At 57.9% G+C, this 21,520-nt stretch overlaps 1 long non-coding RNA gene across 2 annotated transcripts in view; it reads left to right on the forward strand.

Annotated features, from left to right (window-relative positions):
• Positions 1–19,498, forward strand: part of LOC123393645 — a 42,243-nt gene extending 22,745 nt beyond the window's left edge. Inside the window, exon 5 of one of the 2 annotated variants that reach the window (XR_006608474.1) lies at positions 365–17,267. This is a non-coding gene — a long non-coding RNA (uncharacterized LOC123393645). Of the gene's footprint in view, positions 1–364; positions 17,268–18,507 lie in introns of those variants that run through there. The other variant, XR_006608473.1, reaches the window with a different exon arrangement.
• Positions 19,499–21,520: the final 2,022 nt, after the last annotated feature.

Below are 21,520 nucleotides of genomic sequence, written 5' to 3' on the forward strand. Positions count from 1 at the left end.
AAATTTCCCACCAGAATTCTTTGCCTACTTATGCTCCTGTGTTCCACGAGCACTCCAATACTCTAAGCATTGTTTTCTTTTAAGTGTATGACTTCTTTCTGATTATAAGAACAATATATATTTATAAAAGAACCCATTTGCTCTCCCATCTTAATATCTCGAGGGGTCCGAGGCACAAAGCTGTTCAGCTCGTAGGACGGGGCAGATGGAAGCAGGTGGAGAAGGAGTGTCCTGCTCTGGGGGACTTGGGTCCATACACAGCTCTGAGGGCCAGTGGGCTTGCCGGCTGTGCGTGAGCGCCCTGGATACGGAGGCTCCCGGATAAAGGGGCATTTTCATTTTCTGAATCTCTTTCTTCCCTCAGGCACAGCAGAGACCCTGAGTGTAAATACCAGCCCAGATGGGTCCCACAACCACGGAACCGCTCTATCCAAGCCCCCGCGTGCATTCCTGCGCTCCCCTTGGCTTTCTCCAGATGCTGCCCAAGGGCGGTCCAGGTTCAAATGCAGCCCTGGGGACTGTGACTGTGGGCCCAGCGGCTGACCTGTGTGGACCCAGCAGCATCTTCATCGGGTCGGTGTGAAAAACACGCAGTCAGTAACGTGTTGCAGCGTCACGTCACTAAATGCCGAGGCCGAGGTTTTCGTCCGGCACGTAGCTGAGCTAGCCGCTGACGCTTGTGGGCTGAGGAGCGGGCGTGGTCCTGCCACGTCGATGGGGGTCTAGCATGACTCGCGGCACAAGTGCGTGGTTTTCAAGCACCTCGGTCACGTGCAAGCAAGTCGGAGGACCTATCGCACAGCGAGCCCCACACACTGGGGAGATCGGTGATGTGGGAGCTTCATGTGGTTCGCGCAGTGGGGAAATCTGCTGGGAGGAAGTCCATGGAGATATAATTACGTGCATAACAGAAGGGAGCCCCGTGTCCGTGCGATGGGGGCCTCTTCTGGCTTCGGTGGCGATTCTGCACGGCAAGACGAAGGTGATTCTGAATCCCCTCAGCCCGCGTGCCGTCCTTCACGTGGCGTTGTGCGTCTGTGTGTTTGTATGACAGAAGCTCACAGTATCCTGCTTGATCGGCCCGTGTCGTTTTACTCCTAAGGATGATTTACCGTGGCCTGGACATTTGCAGGTCTGGATCTGAGGCTCCGAGAAACACCTCGGTGCCTCAGCTCCGAGCCCACTGGCGGCTAAGGGTGAAGGCGCCCTCGCGGGCCGTCTGGCCTGTGGGATGGGGGCAAGGGGAGGTCCTGGGAGCACCGGGCGGGGGAGGGCCAGTGAGACTGTCTGGGCAGCCTCTCCGACTTGGTAATGGAGGACATAGAGGTCTTAGGCCATGAAACTTGTCCAACTTCATAAATCAACCAATTTTGTGACTTGAGCGTAGATATAATAACATATTGATGGCAGAAAGTTTTGAGATTGAACTGAAATGAGGTTTCTGGATTACCTGTGGACTTCAATTACCTGCTCCATCTCGCGCTCACCGTGGGACGGGCTCTCTGTGATTCTGGGTAATAACGATTCTTTTTGAGATAGGCTTGACCCAGAGAAAAATGACAGAATCGAGTGGCACAATAATGAATTTTATGTTTTTTATAGATCAAAATCTAATTTTAGATTTTGGTGTTACTATATAGCAACATGCTATTTCTAGCTCATTAGTATTGCATTTTTGCTCTAGTTTTAAACCTTAGTTTGGGGAAGAAATTTGATAAACTCGAAATTTTAGGCTTGAAAGGAAGAACGTGAGTGAGGCAGAGGAGTGGTTCCCAGCTAGGAACTTCAGTTGCCTGAGGGGAGATCAGCGATGGAGAAGTCGATTCGCAGTCCTTGTTCATGTTACTACAGTGACTCTTGAGTTTACTGAAGGGCGGTCTGTCTGTGCTTCCTAGACTGGGATCCCTTGCGTGTGGGTGCGCTTTAAGAAGACACAGGAGGTTGGAACCTACTAAGCCCCTCGAGTGCTTACTGTCGCCAGGCTGCCTCCCTCATCGCCCGTCGCCCAGCCTCCCAGGAGCTCTCAGTCTCCCTGATGGTCTTGAATGCACCGAATATATGCCTGCCTCGGGGCCTTTGCACTTGTCTCCTTATAGGCCTGGTCTTTTCTCATGTCCCTCGGGCATCTTCTTGTCCTAGAGCAGCTTAGCCCGCCACCCCCTCTCCATTCCACTGTGCGAGGTTCCTCCAGGCCCTCCTGTGTCCGTCGCTCAGAGAAGGGTGTTGCTCGAGCAGCTGTGCGAGCCCGAGACCCAGGACAGATCCTTGACTGTTTGGGTCGCTGATTTGCCTCTGAGTCCTCTTCACCTCATCCCCAAACACCCTGCGAGTCTGCCCTCGGCCGTGACCTGAGCTCTGAACACCCATGCTGGTTGGGCCCTGGTGGCTCTGCCCACTTCTGCTCTGAAAGGCCTTTGAATTGAGGCAACTTTGTTGTCCCACATGGCTGCCGCCTATCATTTCTGTTGTCACAGACCGTTCCTCGGTGCGAATGTGCCACCATTTGGGTCTCCACTCACCGCAGAGGACATCGGAGCTCTTTCTAGCCAACACTTTCCTAGACCTTTCTTCAGGCTCGTGCGCCAGGCTTCCTCGGGAACATACCCCACGAGTGGGGCTGTTGGATCGGGGGCCATCCGGACTGTCGGTGCCACTGAATAACAGCAAATTGCTTTCGAAGGGGTCGTGTCAGCTTGCGCTCTGGGACACCCTGGTCCACATAAACTCTGGGCTTTGGTGTGGTCAGGATTCTTGGTTTCTCTAACATCGTGGGTGTGGCGTGGTGGCTCGTGTGCTCCTGGTTTACATGGAGGTAATCGGTGGTGAGACCGAACGTCTTCCCGTATGTCACTGATCTCCTGTACGTACCTTCTACAGTTGGTAGTGACCTTCCTTCTTCCTTTCCTGCTGACTTGAATGTATTTCACTTCCTCACATGCCGACTCCGCTCTCTGCCGCGGCATTGAGTCAGAGGGCGTCCGTGGTGGCCTGACCAGTCCCTGATCTCGAGGGAACGCTGCTTCCGGAGTCTTCCCATGGAGAAGGACGTTCACGGCAGGTGTTTTAGCCACAAGCTTGACGAGGTTAGAGACCTCTCTTTCTGTTCCTAGCTTGAACGAGGTTTGACCATGTGTCTGTCGAGACAGCTGTAGGATGTTCTGATAATGTGAGGAATGAAGTCGTGGATTTTTCGCTCTTGCATTTCTGGAACAACTGAGGCTTGGCCAGGACATGCCATGTTTTCTTACTCACTGTCGGGCCTGGCTTACTAATATTTTATTTAGGATTTGGGTTCTGTGTTCATGAATGCGATCGGCCTGGTGTAAATTTGACATCTAGTTTATTGCGGCCTCCTATGGTGGGAGCAGCCTCTCTCTTCATCCCCTAGAAGGAGAGAATTGTGTGAGAATGGAACGGTCTGGGTCTTGAGAAGTTTCTAGAACTCACTTATGAAAACCTCTTGTTTTGTGCTTTTTCTCTGGGAAAATTCTTAACCACTGCTTTGGTTTCTTGAGAAATTCTATTTATTTTTGAGTTCTTGTAAGTTACAAAGAATTTATCTATTTGTCCAAGTTTTCGAGTTTTGGCATTAAGCTGTGTCATTGATTATATCTGGCATTACGTCTCTTTTTCGGGAGAAAAAAATTGCCAAATCGTGTCTTTGTCTTCTCTACCAGTTCACCCAGAAGTTTGCCTGTTAGTTTTTCTAGAGAAACACGTTTTAGCTGTGCTGGTGGTCATCAGACTGCTGGGGGCTCAAGACGGAGCACTGAGTTTGGGGCCGAAGCCCCTGAACAGTTGGGGAATTTATGGGGCCTGCTGGGTTTTCGTCTGGAGCAGAGAGAGGTTACCTGTGATGCTGTCCCTCCTTAAAGGGACGCTAGCAGGCCAAAATGAACGCGCTTCTGGTCACTTGTGCGTGCATCCGGCCCGTTCAGTGTGTGGTTTGTTGGGACCAACACCTGAGGTTTCCCAGAAGGAAGCGAGTGCTGCGTGGGCAGTAAGCGACGGTCCGTCCTCTGGGTGTGACTCCGTCTGGAAACAGGAGCGGGGTGGGCGGAGTTTATAGCGGCTCCCCTGCAGGAAATGTTCGATGACGTCAGGGAGGGGTCCTGGGGAGTCTAGTGCTGGTCTCCCGAGGCCGACCCTGGAGTTGACCACAGTCGTCCTCACACGTACTCCTTTGAGGCAGGGCTTCAGCGGGTCCCACGTGCTCACACGGTGTTTTGTCCTGTCTGTCCCATCAGTTAAGTTACCTTCACTGTTTGCTCTGCCCTTCCTGTGTCCTGTCTGGTGCTTCCACGACGGCTGCGTCGGCGACCCCTCCTCAGGCCGGCACCGACAGCGTTTCAGGAGTCCGCAGTGATGGGCTACGGGGCACACGGGTGCGCAGTGGCAACGTCGGGCATCTGTTAGCGACACAGAGCCCAATTTTCTTTAAAAAGTTTCCTGTCATTGTTTCGCTCTGCGAGTTAGAGAGATTTGCAACCCCCCAACAAATCAGAGATCCCGAGTGCGGGGACAGCAGAGAACAGAGGAGCCTGGGGGTCCTGTCGCCTCCGGGGACGCCCTGGGGCCTCGTGCGGATTCTGCTGACATTGTACTGTCCTCTCCCCTCAAGGCTCTCCTGTAGCTTGTTACACGATCACTTAGAAGAATTGTTTGCCAGGAAGCCAGTTAGGGGACGGGCAGCTGGATTCTTTCTCGCCTTGTTGGAGACTCGGGAGTCCTGGCGCAGGGCGCGTCGGCTGTTAGTTTGGGTTTGGGATATCATTTTGAGCAATTTTCTATGCCTGGCAACTTTCAGAACAACAGCCCTAGACACACACACGTGCTCACACACGCGGACACACGTGCACACACGCACACGCACGCGCACATTCTCATCACGGCGACGTGGCGAGCGTGCGGAACTTGGCGCCGTCCCGCACTGACCTCGTCCGTCCTTCAGGCGACCGTCCGTCTCCGTGTCTGCCCTCCTCTTCCGCTGCAGGCCACGGCGGTCAGACCGCTGTCAACAGTGGCCACGCGGGGTGGCTGAGCCGGGGGTGCTGTTGCTGAGTCTTTGCTTCAAAGAAAATGTTAACTGATGACATGAAGCTAATGGTAGAGGCTTCCCTCTCTTAAAAATAATTATAGATCAATAAATTATGTGGCAAATCATAAAATAATCATAAAACAATTTACGACAGCGTTCCTTTAAATATTGGTGATAACTGATTTAGTATTGAAGACGGCTCTCCCTTGTTTCGTAACTCTCGAGTGAAGGCGCGGAGGGTGTCCTGAGGGCAGGCACGGGGTTCCGTGGGTCGCTGTTTGCTAAACGTCCGCCAGGTGCCGGGCTGCCCACGTCCTGCTCCTCACGGCGGACCTGGAAGGGGGTCGTCCGACTTCCTGATGCCCCGTGAGCGCCTTTACACGTGGGTGTGTGGGCGGCAGCCTGGGAAACGCGCCGCCCACGGGTGGTCCACGTCAGAGTCACGGACGCGGGCGAGACGCGCACAGCATGTGGGTCTGAGCCCAGCCCGGCGCACGGAGGCTGACACGGGCGTCAGTAGTGCGCGCGGAGGTTCTTCAAAGGACACACAGCTTCTCCGCGCGAAGAAACCCAGTGACTTGTGCGGGAAAGCGAGCAGCGAGGCTTTCTGGCCGGAGTCCGGCGTCCCCTGCCGTCCGGCGATGCAGGCCTCCCCCTCCCCGGCCCTGGGGCCACCCGTTGGCTTTCGTGCTCTGCACTTGCTGTTCTGGACGTTTCGTAGAGACGGACTCACTCCGCACGTGACCTCTCGTGACCGACCTCTGTCCTCAGGTTCCCTCCGTGTTTTGGCGTATGAGCTACACGATACTCTAGCGCGTGGACAGGGCCCATCTGTGTCGTGTCATCTGTTGAGGGACGTTGGGGCTGTGACTGCCTCCTAGTCACCACGAGCGACCGGCGCTGCCCCGGGCCAGTGCAGACGTGTGCCGGCGTTTGTCGCTTCTGGGTCACACCGGGTCACACTGGGAGGCGGACTTGGCGGGTCGTGTGGCAGTTCCGTGTCACTGCTTTGGGAGCCACCGGACGTCTCCTCAGCGGTTGCAGCATTTCACGTCCTCAGAGCTCGCGTCCCAGCTTCTCCGTGTCCCCCCAGAGGTCACCTGCCTCTCAGGCTGGGCCGTGGAGTCAGTCAGGAGACGAGGTGCTTGGACCTGAGAGCTGGCCTGGGGGGCCCTGGTGTCGCTGAGCGTGGAGCTCTGGATCCCTTTCCACTGGGACGTTCTGCGTCGGCCGCGTCATCCTCTCGGGGCGGCCGCCCAGTGCCAGCGCTGTCCCCTTGCTTCTGTCCACCCCGGGCTCAGAGGGGGTTCCTGCGGCCATCATCGCTCGTCCTCTACGCACCGTGACTTCGGCAAGAATTCGGGGCTGGGGGCCCGCGGTCAGCAGGGGTCCCAGGCTCGTTGGTAATTAAGATCAAGGAGCAATGACTGGCGTCCGCTCTGTGTGTGGATGCGGTGACGTCGCGGGGAGGGGTGCGCCGTGCACCCCGTGGAGAAGCTGGCCCAGTTCCGGCCCGACTCGCACTGCCCCTGCCGGAGCCGCACCTCTGAGCCTGGGAGGCCTGCCTGGCGGAGGCTGCCGCTGGGCGCGGCTCTGGAGATCAGAGATGCCTCGTGCTTGCTGGCCGAGAAGGGAGGAGGGACTCTTGCCGCCGGTAGAAGGGGCCATAGCCCTCCAGCCTGCGGTTCCAGAGCTTTCCATGGCCCCTGTCCTCAGCACTGGCGCTACCTGGGTGCACCCTGCTGCTGGGGACTCTGAGGCAGAGGTCGCATTTATGGAGGTGGGACACCTTGTTGGGCTCCCGTGTGAGGGCTGTGCGTGAAGTGTTTGGATGAGACAGAGGGGGCGCTCGCGGCGGACAGCTTGGCGTGGACTTGTGGTTCTCCCAGAAGCACTTGGAGCCTCGTCCCTCCGTGCTCCACCTCACCCGGGCGGGCAGGGCCTCCCCTGATGAGCAGCACAGACAGGTGCTGGGGGAGGGGGAGGAGGCTGGGACTCTGCCGCAGAGCGGCCGTGCGAGCGGTGGTTCCCCTTCCACTGCTGAGGCCTGCATGTGGCCCCCAGCCTGTACCAAAGACAAGGGGTGGGCTCGCTGCCCCCGGGCCCGGCCCAGTGCCACTCCCTCCCACTCCTGGCTGTTCTCATCACCCTCCCTCAGACCTGGGTCGTTTCACGCACTCTGCCCCGTCCCCAGGCTTGCAGCCCAGCCACTGGGACAGGGACATCCGTCGGCTAAGGCAGATGAGGCTACGTGTGGCCCCGAGGGACCCGGAAGGCCCCGCCTACTGAGCTGAGGGGGACTCTGGTCGGGGGGAGGAGGGGACAGGCGTTCCAGCAGGACAGGTGATGTAGGGAGCCGTGGAAATAGGCGAGGCGGCACGGCCTCCTGAGAAAGTCAAGTTCATCCTCCCCCAGGAGTGCGGCTGGCGATGGCTCAGCTGGGAGGGCAGGGGCCCCGCTGGCCGCCCGAGTCCAAAACCACAAGCAGTTGCTAGCTGAGCGCCAGAGAAGATACCAGACCTGCAGGCCGGACTCTGCAAGGCGGACACCGTTGTAGGAACGAGAGAGCCGAGGTCTGGATGCACCCGAAGCCACATCTTGGGCCCGTATGACCGCGGGGCTAGGCTCGCGTGGACGGTCGTCGGTGAGCGCGGCCCCGCCAGCGACCCGGATTGTTGAGGACCCTTCGGGGGGGGCTGTTGGTGCGAGGGCTGCCGTCAGGAGGGAATCAGAAATGAGATCAAACAAGCCAGGCCTTCCGTGCTCGACGGTGGTTTTGTAGATGCCGTGACTCATCGCCACTCATGGGGCCGGCAGGAGGGGCCGGACGGGTGTCCCTGAGGAGGGTGCGTCTGGGTGGCCGCCAGTGGGGCTCGCACGGTGGGGAGGGCTTTGCCGTCCGGCCCGTTTCCATGCCGATGCGGCCAGGAGAGGCTGCTTGTATTCCGGGAAGGGAAAGTCAGTGCAGCGCGGGGATCTTCGCACTTTCATTTCCTTTAGTACTTTGAGTTTCCAAGTCAGCTTTAGGTGTGGGAGGAGGGTCCCCCGTGCCCTTACAGACAGAACTTGGCGAAGAAAGCTTCCGTTTGCTCCGTGAATTTCCAGGACGAAGAACTCTCACGTGGAAAATGCTTTCATTATCTAGAAATAGGTTTCTGCGGGAAGAGGGCCGTTGTGCCCGGACGAGTGTTGGTGTCAGTCGAACGTCACGTGCTCTGTTTTGGCTAAACTTGGAATGATTTTCAAGTTGGTTTCCAGACTGTGTCTGTTTTTCGCAGCACTTTGGGACCGGCCGCGACGACAGAGGGTTGTGTTCAGCGTCTTCCTCTCCGGGCTAACAAAGGGGACTGGTGGGCGCCTCGGCCGGACGCCCTTGCTCTGTGCGGGCACCAGAGGGCGCCATGCCGCATGTTCTCAACGCATTCATTTATTATTTTAAAAATGGAATTTGGGAATTAGGGCTTCTGGTATTCTAGGTTCACCGGATTTTCGTGCAGTGTCAAACGGTGGGGACTCCAAGACTGTGTTTAGGATACTTTTTCCAGTCTCCGTTCTCATCAGTTACAGTAGAAAGACTCCTCCCCAGCCTTGATTTTCGAAGGAGGAGGAGACAGAACTTACGCAGAGGCTGTGGGTGGCGAAACTTTGATGCTTTTGCCCCCTCCCCCGCCGCCTCTGCATTTCGGTGTTCTGACCCTCCCTTCCACTTGTGAAAAGCGATTCACTAGAGTAACTTATACTATAACGTTAGTGACTATTTTTACCAGAGGACTAGAGGCACAGGGTAACGTCCGCCGCCCCAGATTGGGTTGCCCGTGGAGTTGCAGCTCTCCGTGGCCAAGCAGCTTAGAACAGACGCTTACGATGTACTTTGACCTCCAACCTTACCAGTATTCTTTCTATCTGGACGGTAACAAAACCACGGGTCACGTGGTGTGATAAAATCACTCTGCTCAAGGCAAATTTGGCTTTCCTGGTTTTCACACGAATAGTCAGGCTAAGAATGGCCACCGCGAGTTTACAATTAGCGAGTGAATATTCCCGAAGCGCCGACTGGACGTCCGGAGGAGCTGCGTGCGACGCGGAACAGGAACGGACGTGCGAGGGCCCAGGAACGCTGTAATTGCCGTGTTTGACTCTGAAAACACTGTTTATCGCGGTCGCTAATGCGGAGGGATGTGTACCGCGGAGGCTTCAAACGAGCAGAGTGAATTCCGTTGTGGAAATTACAGTTCTATTGTGTGCTCTCGCAGGTTATCCTTTATTTTTACAAAAATACTCCTCTCGCCGAACATCTATTTTGAGATTAAGAAGTGCCTTTTCTGTCTCAGAGAAGACCGCTTCTCAGCCTTCCGATCGTAGGACGGCGGACAAGAGCTTGCGACAGCCGGCGCTCGCAGTGTGCAGGGAGGGGCGGCAGAGGCAGGCGAGAGCCGGGGGTGACCCCGTTCCCTTGGCCACCAGCGCGGGGAGAAGTGGACGGGCACCTGCTGCGTGTCGGGCTCCGTACCAGGCAGCGGCGGCGCCGGGGTCAGGTCTGAGTGAGGAGAGATGAATTCGTCCAGACGGTGTTGAACACTGCCTCGGGGGGCAGCACGGACAGAGGGTGGGTCGGACTCGACAGAGCTCCTGGACGTGGAATCCGGAAAGTGGGGAGCAGGGGTGGGGGAGCATGGAACAGTTCATGGGCTTCTCCCTCCCCAAAGAGAAAAGGTCCAGTCAGGCACGCGTGGACAGAGCCTGTCTCAGGGTCATTGTGATTCTCCTGGTACCACTGGCCACGGGGAGAGGTTTCGGGGCTGCCCTGCACCTCCCCGTTCCTCACTTAGTTAAGGGTAAGGTCACTAGTCATAATTTTAAAAATTGTAGACAACCAGCCACTGGACTTGATAGTCAAGACAGATTCGGATACAATGGTGCTGGGTTTCCACGAGGGGGATATTATGGATATTTTGTGTTTATTATGTTCCTGTGAAGGCCGCGTCTTCGGCACGACGGATCCTTGGCGCATCCGTGTCTGGGGCGCCTCCTCCCCCAGCTGCAGCCGAGAAGGGGGGCAAGTTCCGTGCTGGATCGTCTGGCGTGTAGACCCCGTCCTTCGAGTGCTGCTTGCGTGTGTGTTTGTGCCGGGCCATGGCGGGCCCTCCGTGCAGTAGCCCTGCCCCAGGGAGTCTGGCCGGGCCGGGCTGCCTGCTGGCTCTGCGACCCCCGGCACCCCTCTCCCTTCGTGACGCCCGTGCAGATACGATCCCCGAGGACCTCGGAGTCCCTCCTAATTCACATTAGTTCCCTTTGTCCGTGCGTGCGCAGGTGACAGACTAGGGCCTGGAGCAAAGGCCGGATTCGGACGGCGGAGGCCTGGGCTCGTCCCCACCTGTCAGAGTGGAGCGGCTTCGGCGCCGGAGGCCCGGGCTTCAGCTTCTCGTCCGGGTCAGCCTCCCCTGCAGGCCAGCAAGGGCGAGGGCTTCGGTTTCTACAGCCTCGGACAGGGAGAGGCGAGTGGCTCGTCCCCGGCCCTGGGAGGCGGGAGTGATGACTGATGGGGACGAGGCTGGCGTCTTCTCCGCGAAGCGCGGAGGGAAGCGGGGAAGCAGGGAACGGCTCCGTGTCGCAGGAGGGGCGCGCTCGTCGTCCGTTCCCGGCGTTCTCACGGTCTCGCTCTGGTTCCGTTTCCGGCGTTCTCACGGCCCCCGCTCCGGTTCTGGCCGCTCGCCCCCGTCGCCCTCCGCCCTCGCCTGTCCGCCGCTCGCTCGCTCGCTCTTCACCGAATCCAGGGCTTGGACGTGGCGCCCGAGAAGCGCGTTCTGGAGACGCGGGCTCCTGTTCCCGCAGGAGACCCCGGTTGTGGACTCTGACTCCGGGGCCGAGGGGTCTCATCCCCTGTCCACAGCCACAGGACACTGTAGAGAACAGAAGGGACGGGGCGTCACCGGCCGTCCGGGAGGTGAGGGCAGGACGAGCTCGCAGGCTGCGCGGCCGGAGAGGCCGGAGTGGCCGGAGTGGCCGGAGCCGCGGGGAGGCGGTGGCGGTGGGAGAGCTCGGCTCCCTCTTGACCCCTTGGCTGCTCCGTGCACTGTGACACGGCCACATGGGGGACACCGTGCGGGACGGTCCCTCCACGGCCCTCGGAACCCCAGGCCCCGTTCCCTCCGGAGGCTTCCCACCCTCACACTCACAGGCATCCACGCTGCGCCCGTTGGGTGAGAAGGTGGCCAGGCCGTGGCGACCAAGGACATTGTCCCCGCCATCCTGGAGGGTTTCATCTGTTCTGCAGAGCAGAGCCTTTTGGTCCCTTGGGTTTTCTGATGGTGACGGTGGCTGACCCGACTCCCTGGCAGGTGTGACTGTGTCACACACGCAGCAGTGCTGGGGACGGGTCATGCCGTGGAGCCCCCCACCCCCGGGGAACGGCCTGTGCCTCGGTCCCTGCCCGGCCGGCCGGACTGCTCCATCCTCCTCAGAGCGCGACCACCTTCTGGGGCAGGGCGTCGTCTTTCATCTTTGTCTGCTTTGTGGGCTGGAAGGGGCGGTGGGTCCCCCGGACTGTCGCCGAGCCCGCAGCCCTTGTGTCCCTCCTGCCACTTGAAGAATTCCAACCATTCCAGGCAGGAAAACCCACTTCAACTCCTGAGCTACAAACAACAAAGACACACAAAAGCCGGCCTTGGAACGTAGAGCAGGGAAGGCATTTGCTCGATGCCCCAGACCCTTCTTTTCCCTCCCCCGAGGGCACGAAGTCGTCCTTTTCGGGTTGCATTTACGGTAGGAACTTGGAGACTGGTCTGCTGCCGGTCGTCAGGCAGGACGGCGGCCGTTTCGCCCTCGCAGACCGCCGGCGCAAGAGAAGCCGCACTCGGGCTCCACCTTGTAGATGGGGACTCAGTCCAACAGTGGGTCCCTTCGCACCTGGGCCGAGATGACGACCACCGTAGCAGCGTTTGTCTCGGAGACGGTGGGATGATAAAATGCAGTCACTACGAAATTACGTCGTGGGCTGAAGTTGATTTCACCATTAATTGGATCTAGGCCCTCTGACCTTTCCACAGGAAGCAAACTAAAGGTATAATAATTTTTATAAAGATGAGCTTTCCGTGCTTCCAGTCATTTTTTTTTAAAGCATGGAAATAATTTCTGGACCATGAAAGAACTCTGACTCTCTTGTTCTCGAGATAAATAAAGCTTTGATTTTCAAGGCTGCCCCGTTGGCTCTTTGTCTCCGTCCGGGCCCACAGCCCACCCCGCAGCCCGCTGGGGACAGCACAGGGAAATGACTCACAGAGGGCTCCCATTCAGGAAGAAAAACCGAATGCCATCAAATGTGTGTTTCTACCAATACTGTTTTTTAAATGAACCGATTCAGACTCTTCCTCCAAAATAACAAGCCAAGTAAGAGCCAAACTAACATTTGACAAACTTAAGTGTGTATAACCAGTGGTGGTTTTTTCTTTCCCCTTTGGGACTAAACACTTTAAAATTGGTAAAACCCTCAAACTACGATACGGAAAGCAGGCTGAGGCACTGAGAGCTCCGTAGTGGACCTGTGAGGCCACGCGGCCGGGATCGAGCCGGGGCAGGGCCACATGGGTCCAAACTCACTTGTTGCGGATTCCAGCCCGTTTCTTTATCTGTCTGTTTCTGAGTTCTGTCTGTTTGCACGGTATTTGCTCCACACACTGGCCAGGCTGCGATGCTCACTAGCTCTGCTCAGCACCATTTCTGTCATTTCCCAAGTGACATTTGTACGTCGCTCGACAGAACCGGGTAAATCCCAGGGTTGACCCCCACCTGCTATCACGTGATAGGAAGACTGCCAAGACTTTTCTAAGCTGAAGCTGACGGTCAGACACCAGGGGCGTAAGTGCTTGGGGGAAGAGGGGCTGATGGTTTAGCCCGAGGGTGTGAGGGAATATGAGTGTATATATTTGCGGTTGAGATTTGTGGCCCCGCGATCCTGCCGTCTGTGGTGTCTGATGTTCCCCAGGCCCCGGCCTCTCAAAGGACCCCAACTGTCCCAGGTTGGGATGTACAAAGAGCAGATGCTTTCGAGGCACCGTAGACGCCATCCCCCAGGATACGAAGTGGGAACAACTTCACAAAGCTGAGGGGGTAACTTGTGCACTTATAAGTTTAAATGAAATAACCAAGCCATTTGACCTGTAGATGTGGACTCACTGCCTTGAGATAATGGTGTGGAATTTCTCACTTAGGACGGTTGCATGAAAGTTTAGAGCGAATCATTTTGTTCTGCAACTAAAGGATATACAAAAGCCCGTGTCTGTGTGCGTACACGTACACACACGTATTTTTGTGAAATAATTTCAAAGACACAAGTGCACCTTTTTATATCCCTTACTTGTGCAGCCGTGGAAAGATAATTAACAACATACATGCAGTATTTTTAAGTAAAGACACGGGAGAGGCAGTTAGTCCTACTTCTACTGAACTGTCACAGGTTGTTTGTAAGGGAGGTCAGCAAGATACTAACTCCATGGTTGGATGCTTAATTTGAAGTAAGGGTGTGTGATCTTCGAGTGAAGTTATTAATGAGGTGACAAAAATCTTGAAAAACACTCATTTCAACGGGTAACTCTAGTCAAAGCTTTGTGCTAACAAGTCAGCTGCCAGGGCACAGCTTTGGGGAACATAGCTTGTGGGCGTTCGTCCCAAGAATGCAAAATAGGAAAAGCAGTCACTCTGTGGATCTCCTCCTTGGGGCCAGACCTCGCTCATGACGGTGTCCCCCGGCTCGTGGATTTCCTTTCTGGGCTGGGACTTTCTTCTCCTGCTTCTGCATCTCCTCGGCACAGACACGGATCATGCTGATGAATTCATCCAAAGGTACCATCCGGGAGCACAGGTGACGAGCCGGAGAGATGCGGGGTCAGATGCGTGAGCCCTGCTGAAAACCCGGGCCGAGTCTGGGAAACTGACCTGAGGCCACAGATGCGGGGCCTGGGGGGAGGCATGCAGGGCAAACCAGAATTTATTCCGGAAACCCTAGTATTCTTCCATAGGGTCCCTCCCCCACCTTCCCAAATAAATACACTCTGGGTAGACTACTTAACCAGCAACCCCCCGCCAAGACAGACAGACAGCCTCCCCCTGGGGCTGAGGTTGAGCTCCATCTGGAGTCACGAGGACTCTGCTGGGGGCCCGGCCGACGTGGGGACTGGGAGCCGCGGTCCACCTCGGGCCTCAGGGTTGACCTCGGGGAGGAGCGCCCTGGTTCTTCCCTCCGTCCCTGCAGTATCTCTGGGCTGCTGGACCAAGGTGTCAGGCCAGAGTGGCCGTCTTCGTGTTCTCACCTAACCAGGTTGTGCCGGCAACAGGACCTTTGCTCCCTTTGAAAGCAATTTGAGAAAAACGTCTTTTCTGGAGGACTTGGCAGGAAGTGCACTCCCGCAGCTTTCAGCCGCCTGCGGAGCGGGTCTGCCCCACGCGGGAGCCGTCCGAAGGACCGCCCGCCTCACATGCTCTGCCCCAGGGTTGACCTCGGATGCCCGGACACGTACCTGAGCTCCTAAGAGCTAGTCCGCCGGCGCAGGCTTCCCCACCAGCCTAGAGTGAGGCCCAAGGAAGCGAAATATCCAGAAACACTGCCTTGGTGCAAAAAGGCAGTGCTCTTCTGTAGTTTTTGCCAGGCGGAGCCTGCAGAGTGTTCCCCCGCCGTCTGTGTGCCGCTGTGTCTGTCCCGTCCGCGGGGGGCCGACGGCCTCCCGGACCACAGATGGCAGCGCCCGCTCCAGCGGCTGGGCTGCGGCCCGAGACGGTCCACGCCAGGAAAACAGCAGCCTCGCTTGGCAGGGAGATAACGCAGCGTAATCCGATGCAAAGGAAACGGAGTATTTTAAGGGGCTGGTGGGCGGGGGGACTCTGGTCCGGCGGTGACACGTGACAGCCGGGTCGTCGCCCGCGCGGATAGCCGAGGTTTAGGAGAAGATGCTGCTGGAGGAAGAACGCCCTTCTCTGCCGGACCACCCGGCTGTTGGTTTGAACGTTGTCGGCGCTCTCAAGAGCAGTTTTCTGTCGTGTGCAGAGCGGCCGAAACGCGGCTCTTCCGTTCAGCTCCCGGGAGCCGGCGAAGCCCAGCCAGGCCGCGAGTTCCTTACAGAATCGCCGCTGGGGACAGCGCCGCGCGAAGGGGCGGTCCTCGTGCGACTCCTGCTGCTGAGTTGTGACCGTGGCCTCAACACACCCCTGCACGCGCGCTCGCTGCATTCGCGAGGTAGCCGCGGGCGACGGGGATTTAGAGGGAACGCGGCCGACAGGGTCGTGCCGTTGTGAAGCCACTTTCTGGGCCGGTACTTACAGTTTCTGTGCTTCGGCTGCGCACAGCGGTGGGCGCTTCTTTTCAGCAGCGCCACCTTCACACGAAGGAAAAGATCAATATACACAGATTCAGAGTTTCAGAAAATGCTAATATTTTAAAGAAAATACGCCCTTTCTCCTTGATCACTTGAACTTGACGAATCCATTCATTCCTTCGCTCACGCGACCGAGGCAGGAGGCGGTGCTGGCGCGTGCTGGGTGTTTGGGGTCAGGAGGAGAAATCGTCCCTAGCAGAACTTACAGGCTCGTTTTCGGAGACGGATGATAGATAAGCAAGTAACAGCCCTGCTGCGTCCGAGGTGGAAAGTGCTGCGACAGAAGCTAGAGGGGGTTGTGCCGCCGTGGCGGGGGCGGGGGGCGGTGCAGGGCCATCCGGGTGTGCAGGTGCCGTGGGGACAAGCAGGTGTTGGGGGTGGAAGACCCAGGACAAGCCAGGAGCCACAGGAGGGCTGCGCGGGGGAGCGGCAGGTCAGAGCCCCATCTGAGAGCTGCTCCTCTGGCTTCTGTCTCGTCTTACTGGGGTCGGGCACACTTAAGATAGAGCAGACGCGTCCCGCCATCTCTGAGCAAACCCCGGCATGGAGCTCCGCCACCCCGACGGGCATCCCAGCGTCCCAGTGCCTCACCTTGTTCATCTTGTGCAGCTGGGACTCTGTCCCCAGGAAACAGAGTCCCCTGCCCTGCCCCAGTCCTTCCCTCCACTCTCCCCTGCGTGTCTCTACCCTCCAGGGACCACGTTTGAGGAATCCCCCAGCACGGGCCCCTTTGGGAGGGGCTTCCCAGACTGAGTGTTATGATCTCTGGGTTCACCATGTGGGAGTGGGGGGCAGGATTTCCCTTCTCTTGAAGCCTGAATACGATTCCGTTGTCCGGAGAAACAGACGGTGCTCAGCCCATTGGTCCGTGCTGTTGCCACTTTCTGCTGCCGTGAGCGTGGCTGTGAGCCCAGCTTCCTCCCATGTCTGCACCCAGAAGTGCGCTGCTGCAGCACGGGCAGCTCTACGTTCCGCTCCGGAGGGCCCGGCCTGCCGTCTGCCGCCGCCGCGCCACCGGCCTCCCCACCAGCAGCCCCCGACTTCTTGTGTCCCCAAGAACACCGATCATCTTCTGTGGTCTGGGAACACAGCTTCCCTTTGAAACAAGATTGGTCAGGCCCACGGCAGAAGCACATGGGCCTCTGCAGACCGTGGCCATGAGCGTGGCCATGGAGGGGCCACTCTGCCCCGGGCCCGGCTGTGCTCCGAGGGTAAAGCCCTATTTGTTGCCGATGGGTCAGGCGCTGGCCATGGAGAGGGATGCCAAGGAGGAGCAGAGTGTCCTTGTCCCACACAAGCAAAAGGAAGGCGTTCCTTGGCTGAGACGGGCGTGGGAGGGCTGCCAGTTTGCAGATGTGACTACGTAAGTCACTCTGTACTCCGGACTAGGACGGGCTGTGCTATAAGGTCGGCATTTCTGGCAAAACCCTGAGCAATCTCATGGACCAGTAGGACACAGCACAGGAATGTCCACTCATTCCTCAGCGGTGGCAAGAAAAAGGCCCAGACCTGGAAGAACAGTTGCATTTGTTCCTGCCCCTGCTCTGTCTTCGCACCTGTGCCTTTCCTGTCCGTGCTCCCGCAAGCAGCTCCCTCCTCCCGTCCACCTCTCCCGTGTCCCCTGGGAAAGCCCCTGCTCCCTAGGGCCAGAGTCTGCCTGTGTGGGTCTCCTGCATGCACCCCACACTCTCGCAGTTGTGATTTCTGGGTGACGGCTGTGCACCCTGCTGGCACTCACTGATGGTTGGTTACGTGAGCTCCGAGGGCAAGGACGCGTCTGAAGTTGACCTGTGTCACCGGAGAGGGAAAGATCGAGAGGGGGTGCAGGGCCGCAGTGGGACCAAGGCGGGTCCCCCACGCAGCCCGACGTCACCGCACCCCAGATGAGCCCCCCACACCCCCACCCTCCCACCCTGCTTTAGCTGTTTTAGATTTTAGGTTGTGTCACAAGAGCCACACGTCCCCTCCACCTGCCGTGACCCTCGAGTCATCCAGGAGTACCCAGACCAGCTTCTGGAAGGTCTTTGCTCATCGCGACCTGTGTGCATCCCCCACTCCCCCGCCCCGGAAACCGCGGAGCACCGGGTCTTACTGGTTGGGAGCCGTTGCCGCACATAATCGGTGGCAAATCTTCTTCTCAACTCCATGCTCGGAGCGCGTGGGGCAAGAGCCGTGTCTGTGATTTTTCTGTTCGTGTCATTTTCTGATTTAGTGGTGGCTGGATTGGGACACGGTCAGCAACCACTTGTGGAGAGAGGATGTGTTGCACGCATCGCACACTAGAGTTCTCGAATTTTCTTGCACAGAAATACATGGTTTATTGTGAGGTAACATAGGGAGCAAGATCGCTAGTGTGGTGTAGCCCCGTTAAGTAGTACAAGGTTTGGGTCTGAAGAGGAACGACTCGTGCCGGGAGCTCTAACTTGGTGGCTCGCTCGTGCGGCCCTAGCCGGGGGAGTGGGCCTGAACACGCGTTGTCCAGGGGCTGGAACGCATGCCATGTGGCCAGTGCCTGTATTCAGCAGGCGCTGACGCGTGCACGCAGGACTCCCTCTCTTGCTGCCGACTTTGACCTACACCTCTCGGGAAGGGTGTGCCCCACACCTCTGCAGTGTTGGGCGCACTCTCCATGGGGCTGGCCCCTGCCCACCGCATTTATTCTCAAAGTTCTAGTTTGAGGCCTTTGGCTTTTCTTAACTAAGCTGATGGCGTTCCGTCAGCTGGGGAAAAGTCTGAAAACGCAGCAGGGCAGAATTCTCCATAGACTTTCATGACGTTCCAAGGCCCCGAGGGTGGAGAACAGTGATGCACCTTCCTCTGTCCCTGCCTCCTCCACGGCGGGCACCGTCTGGTGTTTCCCGGCAGAGCAACGGGGCCCCCACCTCTCAGCTCGGAGCCGGCAGGGGAAGGGCCTCTGTGGTTCCCGGGACAGGCTGCGTTCAGTAAGGATGTCCTCGAAGGTCCTCCAGCCTGCCGGGAACGCTACACTCCAGCCGTCAGCTGCCGGGGCCCAGACCGCAGGCCGGAAGTCAGCCTGCGAGGGCCAGCAGAGTTCTCCAAGTTTTACTGAGTGACTTCGCTGTACAAAGCTATTTTTTCCCCTAGGTGAGAAACAAAACCAGAATTCTAACTCCGTGATAACCCTGAGCAAACAGTGGTGAGCACCGTGGATTATGCGGCTGTAACTGGAGATCGGCCCAACCCCGAGCCAACGCCGGCCGCACGTCTGCTTTGATGCCGGCCCCACCCGCCCTGTCCTCGCCTTCACAGTCATCTGCCGGGACTTCAAAGCTGCCCGGATGGCGGCACAGCCCCGCCTGGACCCCCAGATGCGGGCGGAGCTTTGCAAGGAGCCCTCCCGCCCAGCTTCAGGCCAAGCGGCAATTTGTTCTCGCTGCTGTCGACTTTGAACTCTGTATCTCAGATTTCTCTCTGTGTCACTGGCTTTGAACTCCCACTGAAGGTGCCCGAATTATCTCTCACTTTACGACTGCGCCCTGATTCCTGCCAGAGGGCCTCGTGAATTCCGACCCCTCACCTGCCGGGACCTAGCCCATACCTGCTGCTGGAAGCCTCACCTGTCCCAGCCGCACTACAGAAAGACCTTGGGCCTGGGATGTGTTCGGGACACTTGCTGGCAGTCTTCCCGCGTCAGAACCAAAGATGAAGCAGCAAGGGCCAGTGTCGGTCACCAAGGACAGATCTTGGCCACCCCTCCTGCCCCCAAGCCCTCTGTCCCCCTCTGCCCCGCACCGCTTCTCTGTTTCTGTCTTGCCCAGACCCTGTCCTGTCATTGTGTCCGACAGCTCGGTGCTGGCTAGTTAGGGCCTGGCCCCCACCTCCCCAGCACGAACCCTTCCTGAGCAGCCAACGCACCTTCAGGAGCTCATCCACCCCCACCGGCCTCCCCCACAGCCACTCGAGGACAGGGATCACGTGCGGGCTTTCTGTCTTTTCCTGACCTCAGGCCCACAGATTGTGCCTGTGGCTCCTAGATGACGTGTGAAACCAGGTTTGAATACAAGGAGAGTCTGCGAACGTAGACTGAGCTTTTGTCACCAAAATGAGAAAAATAAACACAGTTGCCACCTGTCAATGGAACCAAAGCATCTAGATTTGTTTTTCCTGCTCACCCCAGAAATTTTATTTGAAAGTCAAGATGTAAGCACCATCATGGAATTCTTGAGTGAGATCTGGTCCTACCTCTGATTTTATTTTATTTCACTGTTTCGCTTTTTTACTTTTACTATTTTTCTACCCCTGATTTTAAAGGCGAGAAGATAGAGGCCCTAATGCTTGGAGCCCAGGCCACAGTCTGCCGCGAGGACTGAAGGGCAGGGCTGGGCCCCTTGCACTTCTGATCCGAATTCTAGTCCCTGAGCGAAGCTCGGCCTTCCTCAGCTGGGCCTTCCGCTCGGCCTGCAGCCTGCCCTCCCCAGAGCCCTGCTCCTCTATGATCTGCTTCTCCGGGCACCAGTCCCTGGTCAGAGTCCATACCCACGTGACGATCCTTGTTTGTCAGGGGAGGTTTGCGGGTCCTGGAACCACGCCTGCCCATCGGCAGCTCTGGGTGTGTGCTGGGGGACCCGCTGGCTTCTCGCAACACATCCTGAGCTTTCTGGACCCGCGGCTGTAAAGAGGGTGTTTTCTTGCTAAAAGCTCTTATTCCCTGTCCCATTCTTCACTTCAAGCTCAGAGTTTCTTGGGACATCTTTCTGAAATGCTCCCTCCCTTCCTCCGAAGACCTATGGTGTCTGTGTGTGTTATTATCTGAAACGTGGTTTTCTTACATTTTCCAGCTTTAAGCACCCAGAAAAACATCTTATGTGTTTCTAAGCTGGTGCCTGTCCGTGCGTGTTCAGGGACGGGTTTTATAGATGAAGACTTACACGTTGGTCTTTCTGTTGGGGGCTGCAGGCCGAGCTTCAGCGCGGGGCGTGGGGGGTAGTCACAGGGCCCCCAGAACAGACGCTGTCCAAGCGGGGCAGGGGCTTGTGGGCGGACCCCAGAGCAGCCATGGCTGGACTCTAGGCAGGCAGTGGGGAGGATTCAGGTCCCGAGAGGAAGGGACCTTTCAGGGCCGTGATCGTGAGGGGGGCTGGCAGGTGGTCTCGGCATCTGTGGGCTCAGGTGCAGAGGAAGGGCCCAGGATGAGGACCTCGTGGAACATGGAGCACAGAACCACCATCCTCCCGGCGAGCGGCCAGGCTGGAGATGTGAGTCGGGCAGGGGCAGCCGGCGTGCGTGGGACGCGGGGGGTCTGGCACGATGAGCTAGCGGGCATGTATTAATAATCTCCTGGTTCTTCTGTTTCTTGATGCTGCAATTTCAAGATCTTAGCAAACATCTCTTTCTAGTCATTAAGAGTTCCTGAAAGTCGTCGCACCCCGGAGTCACGCGTTTCCGCGCCACGTCGCAGACATTGTCCCCGAGTGCCCGCCGCCCACCTCCTCATTTCCAGGTCACCACACAAACCCGCGCCGATGGCCCGTGACTCTGCAGGGGGAGCGGCCCGGCCGCACTGGGTCGCTCCAGGGGCTGTCAGCGGGGCCCCTCCGGCCAGCTGCCCGCCTCTGCGGAGCACATCCCGGTCTGGGAAGAGTCCGTCTGCAGGAACCCAGCCAACGCTTTCTGGTGTGGGGGACCCGTCTCCCTGCCCAGCTGCCCGTCCTGCGGCTGCTTCTCGGCCTCTCCTTCCTCGACCTCCTGGCTGGAGCCCGCACCCCTCCTCGCCCCCACCCCAGTCTGCTCCCTCCTCTGCCCTCCCCCTCATCAGCCCTGTCCTTCCCCTCCCCCGCCAGTCCTCCGCCAGCTCCTCCCTCCTTGCCCGGCCCCTCGCGAGCCCCTCCCCTGCCCCGCCCCTCCCCCCTCCCCCCTCCCTCCCACCAGCCGCTGGGCTCGCATCCTCCTCACCAGACCGGGTTCTTCTTTGGTCCCGCTCCGTTGTTTCTTCTGGATTCCTGTCCTCCTCCTGTCTCAAGCGTCACCCTTTCCTAAACCTCTGGTGGATGCCGTTTCGTCCCATAATGAACTTTTAATTTGACTGCACACAGCCCGAGCACTTCAGAACCCCACACCCCCCGGAGACGGTAGCCCGCACCCAGTGCTTAGCCTCCCC

Source organism: Mustela putorius, unplaced genomic scaffold (assembly GCF_011764305.1).
Source record: "Mustela putorius furo isolate JIRA1106 unplaced genomic scaffold, ASM1176430v1.1 tig00000929_pilon_pilon_pilon, whole genome shotgun sequence".
Taxonomy (NCBI): domain Eukaryota; kingdom Metazoa; phylum Chordata; class Mammalia; order Carnivora; family Mustelidae; genus Mustela; species Mustela putorius.